Below are 12,854 nucleotides of genomic sequence, written 5' to 3' on the forward strand. Positions count from 1 at the left end.
TATATTCATCATCACATTTTGGCCTCCAAAAAGCTTGATGAAGTAGGTATCATTTCTTCATTTAACAAACAAGGAAAATAATGTTCAAAGAGATTAAATAATACGCTCCAAGTCACAGCTGGTGAATGTGGAGAAGTGATTCAAATCCATGCTTTTTCCTCTACTTCAATGGTTCTCATAGCCGCCCTTCAGAATATCCCGGGGAGCTTTAAAAAATACTGATGCCTGGATCCCAGCCCCAAAGATTCTGATATAATAGACCTGGAGGGAAGCTTGGACACTGGGATTTTTAAAGCAGCTTCACTGAGGTCTAATTTACACAGCATAAAATTTACCCATTATAATTGTAAATTTAATTATTTAAAAAATACAGAATTGTGCAGCCATCACCACAGTCTAGTTCTAGACCATTTCCATCATCCCCAAAAGTACCCTCCTACCGGTTTTCAGTCAGTCCTTGCTCCTACCTCTCACCCCAGATAGTCACTAATTTGCTTTCTATCTCTATCAATTTATCTTTTGCGGACATCCATATCAACAGAATCAGACCATATGTAGTCTTTCGCATCTGGCTTCTTTCACTTCTTATAATATTATTGAGGGTCATCCATGTTATAGCATATTCTTTTTTTTTTTATTAATGAACAGTATTCCACTATAGGGATGTATCACATTGTGTTTATCTATTCAGCAGTTGATGGACATTTGGGTTGTTTCCAATTTGGAGCTATTATGAATAATATTGCATGAACATTTGCATACAGGCTTCTTTGTGGAAATATGTTTACATTGATCTTAGGTCTGTTTCTAGGAGAATTGCTGGGTTGTATGGTAAGTTTACATTTAACTCTTTAAGAAGCTGCCAAGCTATATTCCAATGTGTACTATTATACATTTTCAATGGCAATGGTTGAGGGTTCCATTTTTTTCGACATCCTTGCCAACAGTTAGTATTGTCAGTGTTTTTAATTGTTAATTTGTATTTACCTACTGACTAATGATATTGAATATCTTTTCAAGTGCTTATTAGCCATTTGCATATCTTCTCTGGTGAAATGTCTATTCAAATTTTTTGCCCATTTTTTCATCGGATTGTTCATTAGTGACTTGTAAGAGTTCTTTATATATTCTAGAAACAAATTTGATATCAGATATATGAATTGCAAATATTTTCTCCCAATTTTGACTTTCCTTTTCATTTTCTTGTTGGTGTGTTTTACAATGCAAACGTTTTCAATTTTGAAGTACAAAATATCAATTTCTCATCTTATGGATTGTACTATTATGTCATATCTAAAAACTCTTTGTCCAACCCAACGTCATGAAAACTTTCCCTTATGTTTTCTTCTAGAATTGGTATAGTGTTAGCTCTTATATTTAGGTCTATGATCCATCTTGATTTGGCTTTTATGTATGTTGTGAGGCTTTGCATATGGATATCTGATTGTTTGAGCACCATGTGCGGAAGAGAATATTCTTTCTCCATTGAATTGTCTTGGCATCTGTGTTAAATGGGTACTGGAATTTTAATAAGTCTCCTGATACAAAGCTGAGGTCCCAGCTTCCAGAAGGTGGGATCATTAGGTGTCTTCTGCCCTTCCATTCTACCTTTAGACAAAGCTCTTGATGTGTTCTAAAATCCAGGACACTTTCCTAGCCTGATGAGAGTCTTTGTGATTTTTACGTGGAATGTTCACAACAGCTGTCTCTATCTATCTGAACAAAACCTCCAGCAGGAAAAGATTATGCAAAAGTGATCGTAAACCTAGAAATAACTACAACCTACACATATAATGTTGTTCTATTATACCCTGCATGAGTCACACCTAGGTGTGCTTTTCCCCATAGACTGTGAGTTGTTCAAAGGCAAGGACTGTGCTTTAATAATAAAAACAACATTAACGGCTACCATTTTGAGCACGTGCTATGTTCCACTGCTATGTTCAGCACCTTGTTGATACTGTCTCATGTAATCATCATTTCCCAAACTCTCTAGTTGTGTTTCACAGATGTTAAGTAAGTTACCCAAGGTCACACAACCAGTAAAATACAGAACTAGGATTCATACCATGGAGAGTCTCTCTATCACACCACAAAAAACAATCCAAGTATTACTAGGTAGCCGAGTCCCTTGCAGGAAGTGGATCCGAGTTCTCCAACCTGTTGCAGACATACCAATAACATAACTGTTGTATGAAAAATGTTTATGTTGTCAAAAGGGGAGTAGGAGAGGCTGGCAGAAACCTTGGGCTTGAACGGGTTATGTCTCTCCATGAGGTGCTATCATAGGCTTTGCTTTCATTTTCTACTGTGATCACAATTTGGAATTTTTACCCCACTGCGGAGAGTGGTGGTTCATTTTACATTTTACATGGCTGGTTTACTGTGCTATTGACAGTTTTTCACTCACTCTTGACAATTGTCGGTATTGATCTTTCCACTGAAATGACAGGCTATTACACTAAGACTTTGGGGAGACTTACGTTCCCTCTCACCAGCCGTCCACACATGTGTGGTACTTTGCCTGTGCTCCTCTGTCGCTACTCCAATAGCCTCCTCATTTTGAAAGACGATGCCTATGCAATTCCTTACAGCGCTGCTTGGACCACACCCCCTCCACAGGTGAGGCCATACTTTTGCTTAACTCAAAAGTAGAGCCCACCTGTTGCCCTCTGTCAGTTTCCGGTTAGGAATTATGCTTGTGGAGTCAGGCTGCCGGTAGCCCCGGGACTGCAGGCAGCATAGAAAGGGGCAGTGACACCCACCACTGCTCTCCCCGGCATGACTTGTGCAGCAGCCACTGTAGCTACTCCCTTCCAGACAGCACCTCTTGTCTGTCTGGCCCAGCAGAGGAATCCAGCACAGTCCTATGCTGGCTTTGCACAGGCCTTCTATGCCTCTGCTCGGGAAATTGAAAGTCTTGGCTCAGTCATTCATTGGAAAATGCTAAAGCTGTAGCTCAGTGACTTCTAAGCAGTCGTCTCTCCAGCGCCCAGCTACTATCTGTGAGTTCTGCCGTTCTGCACTACCAGTTCATGTAAGTAAAAGAGAGTGTCTCTCAGTCTAGTATTTTTGTTTTTTGATGGAAACCATAAGGCTCCAACCCCACCATGAGTCACAGCTCCAATTAGGATATAGCCTGTCTTAAAACTCAGCTTTCATCAATTTAATTAAAAAGCAATTCAATGTCCTTTAGTTATTGTATGTAACATGTGGGGGCACTCACAGGTCTGTGGTGGCCAGTTGTGTTTTTCTGAAACAGATTTGTTCCAACAACTTGTTCATGAATTTACAAGTCACAGCGCGTGTTTGCCACTTAAGAGTTCTTCAAGGCTAATGAGTTGGTAATGCCCTGAGTGCACAATAACTGTGATTGGATCTGCCACGCTAGACTACTGTGGGGACAGAATCCCAAAGAACAGTTTCCAGGCTCTCGGCCTCACATGGAAAAGTGCTGTCTTGGGTAGTAAATGGCCATCAGCTGTTATTGGTTAGCCATTAGCCACTGATATAACTGCCGTGGTTAAGCTAGCAAGGGCAGATTGCAGTTAGCAGGTGAGGTTGGTTGGCAGAGAAGTGGACGGCGGGTTGCGGAGCGTGTGGCTCCTGCTTCCTGTGTCTCCAACCCAGCAGCCACAAGACTATAGTGCTATGACTGCCTATCTATGGCTCCGTGGGTGTCCCTTTTTGGCCTCACCATGTCCTGCGTTCTTATGTGGAGAGCGGAACCAGAGACCCCGCGTGACACCCTGCATGACAGCTACCTACTATCGAAAACCAGGACAAGGCTCCGCCTTCCCCTTTACCCTGGACATGCAGGATTTTATGTGGAGTGGAAGAAGCACAATTCGAGATGCCTGTGCTCTGGTTGCAGGCCAGCCACTGTCCAACTGTGTTCCTTTGGCCAAATCACTTAATTTCTCTAAGCTTTATTGCCTGTATTTGAAATTAGGACTAGATCTGCATTTCCCAGTTGTTGAGTTATGCAATGCAAACCTACAATATTCTCCAGTAAAATTGGGGTCAGCAGTCAACTAAGTTGGGGAGACTTCTTTGGGACTACATCTTGTCCACCTGCAAATCTCCTATGCCTCCTTCAAGGCCCTCCCCTAAAGGCTGATTCCCTATGAAACTCACCCTGATCCATCCTCCCCAACAATTCATCCCTTTCGCTTTTCTTCTCCTACACTACTTTTCAAATTCTTCTACTGTAGTACTCTTCTCATAGTATCCAGTTCTGGTTTCTGTGACAGAGCTCTCTGCTGGGTCCTCTCCACCCTCAGATCATCCATCTCTCATCTCCTTTTGTGGACTCTTTTACCTCAGATTTGTCCTCAAGTGGAGCGGGAGAGAGTATCTTGCCTTTTGGGTCATAGAAATTGGAGGACATACATCAGAAACTGCTGGTGGCCATCTTCCATCATCTGAAATATATTTTCAGCAGGAGAGAATGAAGCTAGGCAGTACTGCACAGAGTGGAGATACAGAGACATGGTGGGAAAGTGAGCCGGCCTTGACAGTAGCAAATCCTTTAAGTCCAGCAATTTCACTCCCCTTGATTCTGTTAATCTCTAGTGTCTTTCTAACATACCCTCTTGCTAGTTAAGTGAGTTTCAATTCCCGTTAATTGCAATCTAACTGAACTGAAACAGAACTGCAACCCATCCTTTATCATTCCACGACCATGATTAGAGTCATGGCTTAGTATAATGAAATAAAGACAAAGTCCAGGGTCTCAAACAGGGAGGCAAGATTCCAGAGCTTAGAAATGATTTTTCCAGACCACAATTCAGGAAACTAGCACATTTTGCAATAATTCTTTGTTCTTGGACAGATTTAAAAAAAAAAAAAATCAATCTACTCTTTGCCTCCAGCATAGCCCTCTGAGAAACCTGCGATCCTTCAGAAGGATTTCTATTTTGGATGCTGACTCAGCCAAAAACCAAAAAAAAAATATTTTTTCCTCCCAAAGAATCTAATTCTGCAGGCCCCACCAATGACTGACAGTGTTCCAGATTGGGAGCACTGTAACTGAAGGCAGCAAGTTTCCTGCTGTTATTTTCTGCTTTGTTCCAGTTTAATTGCTTTTGTACATGTGCCTATTACATGAAGAACTAAATGAAAACTCTAAAATAGCATTCAGTCCCCTCAGAGTCTCCTATTTGCCTCTATAGTGAGGCAGGTGTTTTCCAGGAGAAGGAAAGATTTTTTAAAAAAAGTTATTGTGGATATGGGGAAAATGATGGCTACAATTTAACCTTGCCTATGCCACCACCCACTCTGGCAAATTTTCTCATTAAAATGACAGGTTTCCATCACGAAGCCCACCAGGAAAACACTTTACATTTGATAATGGCAGAAGAGATCAAAATTGTGTGTAAATTCCCAAGGTGAAAGTGGTTATTTCCTTAGCTGACTGGCGTTGGGATTGTGTAATGGGAAGCTGTGGGGACAGAGCCAGGAGTGCAGTTTCCAGGCTCTCGGCCTCACGTGGAAAGGTGCTGGCTCAGGTAGTAAATGGCCATTAATTGTGATTGATTGGCCATGAGCTGTGGCTAGTTGGCCGTCAGCTGTAACCAGTGAGCCATTGGCCACTAATATAACTGCCGTGGCTAGGCTAGCAGAAGATGGGGGCTAGCAAGAAGATGGTGGCTGAGCTAGCAAGTGCAGACTGCAGTTAGCATGGTGGGTTGCAGCTAGCAAGTGAGGTGGGTTGGCAGAGAGAAATGGATGGCAGGTTGTGGATAGTGTGGCTCCTACTTCCTGTGTCTCCAACCCAGCCTCCAGCGAGAATATGGTAGTCTGACTCCCCTATCTATGGCTCCGTGTGTGTTCCTTTCTGGCCTCACCATGTCTTGCATTCTTGTGTGGGGAGCGGGACCAGAGACCCTGCATGACGCCCCGCATGACAAATGGCAGGAGCAGGGTCTCCCGCACGACAGAAGCTTTGATAATAAACATAGTACTGTGCTATTTTTATATTGTCACAGACTTTCCCCAGTGTTCAAGTAGTAATGGCCCTTATGGTTAATATATTGTGGATTGGTCCACTCCTTCCCTTCTTATTCTCTATTCTGGAACACAGGGTGTTTCCTGAGCACATGTGACAGCAGTCCAGTGGAAGGGATTGGTTCTCATTCATATTGTCACCACCAGGAGCTGAGTCCGTTTGAGAATGGAGCAAATAGAGAGAAAGCGGAGGACAGAGATATAGAGAAAAACTCACTGGAGCTTCTGGTTCAAGCCATGCCTGAAAATAGACCATCTTTAGGCTTCACTTATATGAGCCAATAAATGCCCTCTAATTTTATTTATTTATTTATTTATTTATTTATTTATTTATCTATGTATGTATGTATGTATGTATATATGTATGTATTGACACTTGCAACTGAAAGAATCCAAACTGATACTGATCATTTTGCTGTTTGAGTTCTTCCTCTATTAAAAAGGATCTTTCAAAGCACTGTGAGGAACATAAACTCCACCCACCTAAACCTCCATGCCCAGACCTCAGTTCCCAGCTCTTCCTCCTGCTCTGGTTTGGTCTCATAGCTGTGCTACCTTTGCTAACTCCACCTGAGTGCAGTTCTAAAACAACTGTTTGCTTGATTTTTCTTTAAGAAGCAATTCAAGTAGAAAGAATAGAACAGAGGTTCTCAAAGTGTGTGAGCCCAGAGCCAGCAGCATTAGCACCACCTGAAAAATGGCTAGAAATGCAACTTTGCAAGCCCACCCCAGCCTTTGGAATCAGAAACACCAGGGATGGGCCCAGAGATATTATATTTTCTTTCTCTCTTTTTTTTTTTTTTTTCCAAAGAGGGCACAGCTTACAGTGGCCCATGCGGGGATTGAACCGGCAACCTTGGTGTTATTAACACCACGCTCTAACCAACTGAGCTAACCGGCCACCCCCAGAAATATATTTTCTAACCAACACTCCAGGAGATTCAGATGCAAACTGAAGCTTGAGCACAGCTGGCACAGAGGCTGTCAACAGTTATTGTAGACTATGGAGCAGACACAATTCACATTTATTACTAAGGATTTTGAAAAGGCAACAGTAAGACCAGGATGGTATCTTATCAGGAATGTTTTATAACACAAAGGCTACCAATTTCAAGTGATACAGTAAGTCAAATATGACATTTTGCAAGTCGGGACACCAAACCAGGGTTAGGATTTAGTGGAACCCTCTATTTTTCTGCACACCAATATAAGAAAGCTGGTGGGGAAAAAGCAGGGGGTGTAGTGGGAGGGAGATATCTGGATGGTTTTTTCTGTGGAAGAAACCAGTTTTAAGTCATATTTCATCAGGAAACAAATTTCCCGGACAATCACATTTTGATATCAACTTTGGTGGTTTCAGTCTAGTAATTTTGACAGTTTGGGGGGGTAATCAACAAATTTAGTTTCTGTTTTAACAGCAGTTTATCCAACAGTATCCCATCTTGTGCAGCTGCCAGTGATTTGCAAGAAACCGGGAGGAAACTCCCCGTCGCTTTTGATAACTGAGAGTGCTTGGTGGCCTTGCTTAAGGTCTCACTGCAACTGGCCGGTGTGGTTCATTTCTGAACAAGCATTCAATAGAGTCCATGCAGTTTAGCAAAGCAACCGTCCCCTCACATACATCTGAGCCTCAGCGTTCAGAGGGAGCTTGAAGCTGGGTGAGGAATGTAACTCCCTGGGCCTGGGCGAGAACTGCCCTGCCTCCTCCTAGTCCAGCCTTCTTTCTAGATAGAATTGCTGTGGTAATGGTGTGCTCTCCATACTGGGGGGCGGTCCTCAGTATTTGGCAATGAAAGTACTCTATTAACCTGTATTTAGATAAATAAACAGCTAACCTAATCCCAGGGCCAAACCACTATGGTAGGTAGTGGTGGTGGTAGGGCCAGGTGCTGGGAGTCAGCAGCTCTGCTACTTCTGAGGCTCTTTCCTGCAATTTCAACCTCGCCTCTCAGGTTCAGAAACCTTACGGGAAATAAAGAGTTTCTACAGGGTCCTCCTAAAACAGCACTTGTGGCTGTTCCTCCTTCTGAAAGACATCCGTGAATGACTAAACATTTCATCCTGTCAGGTGTGCTCTGTCTCCATCCGTCTCTCCCTCTGTTGCCAGATAATTAGTTGGTATTCAATAATGCTGTCTTTGTTAAATGTCTGCTGAATGAGGTAGGCCTCTAGGATGAAGGCCAATGCACACACACACACACACACACACACACACACGTTTTCTGAGCTGCGAGTGTTATTATTTATTTTTAAAAAACCAAAACACTACAAAATTTGCTCAACAACATTGAGCAAAAGAAGCTTGCTTTCTTCTCTACTGCAGCATTGCCTCGGGTCAGTATGACGAGTGTAAAATCACTCTGCCTTCCAGCACTATTGTCCATCCGGAAGTCAGCTGGCTTTGCATCCTACTCAGGTGTGGCAGCACAAGCCCAGAGCATTGCCCATTGGGCAGACCTGAGTCCAAATGCTGGCTCTACCACTAACTTTAATAATTTGCTAAATCCCTGGCCCCTGCCATTTGGGAAGTATGTATTGAGCACCTACTAAATGCTCGGCACTGATCTGACCACTTGGAATTTGTCAGTGAAACAGAGAAGGATATCTGCCCTCATGGAGCTTACATTCTAGCAAGAAAAGATAAACAATCAACATAATGAATAAGAAAGTGCATACTATGTTAGAAAGTGGTCATTGCTATTAGAAAAAAAACAGATCAGCTCAAGGGGAATAGATTCATGTGTGGTGAGGGATCAGGTTGCAAAATTCAATAGGGTAATTGGCACATCCTTCCAGAGCAAAGATCTGAAGGTAAGAGACTTAGGTAAGGGGGCCTACTTAGAGGAAGAGTGTTCCAGGCACAGCGAACAGCTGGAGCAGAGGTCCTGAGGCAGATGTCTGGTGAGTCTGAGGAAAAGGGAGGAAGCTGGAGTAGTTAGAGCGGAGCAAGCAATGGAGAGAGAAGTAAGAGAGGTAGTCAGGAGGTAACACAAGGATGGGATTAGCTCGGTCAGCTAGAGACAAATGTGACGACGTTGGCTTTGCTTTAGTGACTTGAGGAGCCATTGCAGGATTTTAGGCAGAGGCTTTAGGTGATCGGACCTGGTTTCTAAATGAATCACCCAGGCTGCTGTATGGAGAACAGTCTATAGGGGCAGAATCCAGGATGGAGATGAGGATAGGCTGGGCCAGGCTGGCAGCAGTGGAGGGAGAGAAGTCGCTGAATTCCAGATATATTTTGAAGGTGGAGTGCTGATGATTTCTTGATGGATTAGATGTGGGTGTGAAAGAGGATGATTCCAAAGCTTTGAGCTTGAGCAAATGGAAAATGCAACTGCCATAAACTGAGGTGCAACTGGTCCATGAGAATTAAATGGAAAGCACATCCCACAGGGCCTGGCACACAGTAGGCTCTCGCTAAATGTTGCTTGTGTCTATAACAGCCTCTCAGCCACTCTGCTCCAACTCCTCACATTGCCTCCCACGGGGCTGCTATTGCTTCTTTCAGCCTTAGTTTCCTCATCTTTAACTTGGGTTCATTAGAGCCAGGAATGTGCAGAGGATTACACGGGAGGAAGCATTTTACAAGGGCATGGCTCTGAGGAAATGCTCGAGAAATGTCAGCTTTCATTAGACAGGAACACTTAGCAAGTTGCGGGGTGCTTCAGCATGAGTGATTGTAGCTGGCCTTCCCACTCCCTATTCCTGCAGCTTCCCTGAAGACCCAGCGGATCTTCTCAGACCCTGGGCTGCTCATGTCCCACAGCTGCTCGTGTTCAGTGGCTCCCAACAGCACACACGATCAAGGCCAGTCTTTTAAGCAGAGTTTACAGGTCATGACAGCCCACCCCAGCCTCCTCAGGATTTGACCCTGAACGGCTTATGCTCAGTTCATAGCAGACCACACGTTTATGTACATTCAGGCCACAGAACATGGTCCTGCTCTCTCTGTGCTCCAGAATGCCCCCTTCCCACTTCCTCTCCCACTTCTTAGTGATGCCCTGCTCTTCCTCTCCAATGCCACCACCTCTGTAAAATTACCTTCAACTCCACCAATTATGTTTCCTAATGTATGTATACTGCTACTGTGGAGTGCACACGTATATCTGGTAGTACTTCTCCCACATCACCGAGCAGGGATAGTATTCAAAAATATGCAGCAGTTGGTAGAGTCTGGACATCGACCTATCAGATTAGACACCAACCATCACCAGCCTGTGAGCGACAGCTGAATGTCAGCCTTCCCATATAGTGTCGTGCAGTGACTTGCTCGCCTCCTCCCTTGATTTTCAGGTCCCACCTTAAGATTAGAGACCACCACTTATTTATCTCCACACCCCAAGGTGTCTGACATCTACTAGCCTGTCTTTAGATATTTTCCGAATAAACAATCATATGAAAAAAGAGAAGCAAAGACCCTGGCTGCCTTTGAAATTGACTCAGCAGTTTCCCTCCTGGTGCTGACTGGATGAAAGGACCCCTCTTCCCACCTTGCCTCTGGCTGTGGGAAGGCCAAATCCCTGGCCCCTCTCCTACCTCCTGCCCGATGCTCTATTTCAATCAAAGACACTCATATTGGAGCTGAAGTTGTCTCCTCCAAAGCAAGTTCTTGCACGTGGCGAAGCCAAAACCCACAACATCCTCCTCTGCCATCCGTTCCAGAGAGGACATTTGGCCCTGGGAGCCCAGCAGGGCACATATATGGAGCAGACGGAGGTTGTTTGAATTTACTGCTTCCAGCTCAGCTCAGCTTTGGCAACTTCCGTTGCCTACTTTTCCTCGCTTGTACACTCACCTTTTCTAGCCCAAACTTGAAAGTGGGTTTTAGAAATTTATTCCCTCCCTGTCAGGAAAAACAAGCTCCAAAGAGGCCAAAGTAAATTGGCTGGGCATTTGAATAAATGATTATTTTTCCTAAGTGGCCTCTCACGCATAGCCAACATCCATAATTTTAGCCAAAAAATAATAGAGGGAAAGTGAGAAAAATTAGATTAAAGAGGGTTGGACAATTTACATAGAATTCCCTAAAGTTCAAGCTGGAAGCATCCCTGGAGACCAGCTACCTCAAGGTTTCTTGAACTGTGTCTCAAGAGGCCAAGCCTGCGGAGTTTTCAGCAGCCCAGTCAGGGGGGCTAGAAGGAGGAGAAGCTGTGCTAAGGTTCTGTGTGCTTTGCATAACAGTTTACTTAAATAGAGAGTTTGGGGATGAAAAAACTTACAAATTACTGTTCCAAGTTCAATCCACACATTTTACAAATGTGGAAATCAAGGAGAGAGAGGTGAAACAGCCAGGACTCACAGAGTGAATTGGTGATGGAGTCAGAACACAATTTCAAGTCTTCTGCTTCAGGTACTTTTTCCTTTGGTACCTGGCTGCCACGCGGTATCACAGCACTTGTCACCTGCCCAATATTCTTTTCCTTATATGTTCAGGCAAGGGACTCTACCTCCCCTTCTACAAGTGCCCGAGGAATGGTTTAGTCCCTGAACCTCCGATCCCCAAGGATAGAGTGATACTTCCAGGGCTGGATACAAAATGCAAGCAGGGCCTATCTGAGTCCTTTCTTAAGGATGGTAGAGACATGGAAAGAGAGAGAAAATGTCTGCCTTCTGAGACTAAGGCATTAAAACCCCACGTATCTTGAAGCTCTTGGAGGCCCTGTTGCAATCAAGGGGAAAGGTATGCCTGAGAATGAAATCAGCACAAATGGAAGCAAATCAGAGCAGTGGGGAGAGACAAAGCATATTCCTCAAGGCATTGTTTGAACCCTTGGACCCAGCCATATCTAAAGCTTGTGCAACCTCTGGTCTTTTCAGTCACTTGAGCCAATACTTTTCTTGTTTGTTTTTGCTTCAATTAATTTGATTAAGTTTCTCTCTTGTCGTAACAGTGTCCTAACACATATCCTAAAGTACCTTTTATTCATACAACATTTGATAGTATACCAAGCTCTTTCCATTACCCCAGGTCACAGAGGTGAATAGCGCCACACTGCTTCACTCCAGAAATGGCATCACCTCTTTCTTAGCCAAAAGATGACCACAAGGATGCATGAAATCCAGGATGTCCCAAGATGCCAAAGAGACTTATTTGTTCAACAGATATTCTTTGAGAAGTGAAATTATAACTTCTCACACCCTTGAACCCACAGTATAGCTGGCAGGAAGTTAGAGAGCAGGAAAAGTATTGACTCTAGAGGTAGACAACTTGACGTAGTGTTTGACGTTTTGCCATCTCAGAAAAGGGAAGAACACACATGTATCAATGACCATCTAATCAGGAAACCACTATAAGGGTTGACAACAGAGTGGACTTATCCAGGGAGTTGGTTACACAGGTGATGGAGGAGCTGAGAAGCCAAATGAGATAGCAATGAAAACTAAAGATTAGCACCAACAGGAAGGCGCATTCACTCTTGGGTCTGGGAGGACAAAAAGAGGAGGTGGCAATGCAGAAGCCCAGAAGCCAAAGTTACCTGACAGAAACTAGAAACACAGTGGATCTGTCTGTAGGAGTTAGAGACAAAAAGGAAATTCAGCCGTCACTGGAAACCATAGAGATGCAGACAGAGGCAAGAATGGCAAGTGGGAAATCCCTGGATTCTTCCTTTTCCCCATCTTCAATCAAGCAAGAAACAAAATATGTTCACCACAATGCATCATAGGTAGAAATACACAGGTGGGGGGATATTATGATAGCCTTCGATCTATTTGCTGATTTTTACAGGCTTTGCTAGTTTTTGTTTGGGAAAACTATGTTTTTTTTCTGTCACTTTTCACACTGAGTGGATGCTTGCTCCAGCCGTACCCTGGAAACAAACAGTGGGTGTTAGGAGCAGCCACTT

General features: G+C 43.8%; 1 non-coding gene across 1 annotated transcript; it reads right to left on the reverse strand.

Annotated features, from left to right (window-relative positions):
* Positions 1-6,836: 6,836 nt before the first annotated feature.
* On the reverse strand, positions 6,837-6,910 carry TRNAI-AAU (transfer RNA isoleucine (anticodon AAU)). Its single transcript has one exon. It is a non-coding gene; the product is annotated as a tRNA-Ile (tRNA).
* Between the last annotated feature and the right edge of the window lie 5,944 nt (positions 6,911-12,854).

The sequence above is a fragment of the Rhinolophus ferrumequinum genome, chromosome 12 (assembly GCF_004115265.2).
Source record: "Rhinolophus ferrumequinum isolate MPI-CBG mRhiFer1 chromosome 12, mRhiFer1_v1.p, whole genome shotgun sequence".
In the NCBI taxonomy this organism is placed as follows: Eukaryota; Metazoa; Chordata; class Mammalia; order Chiroptera; family Rhinolophidae; genus Rhinolophus; species Rhinolophus ferrumequinum.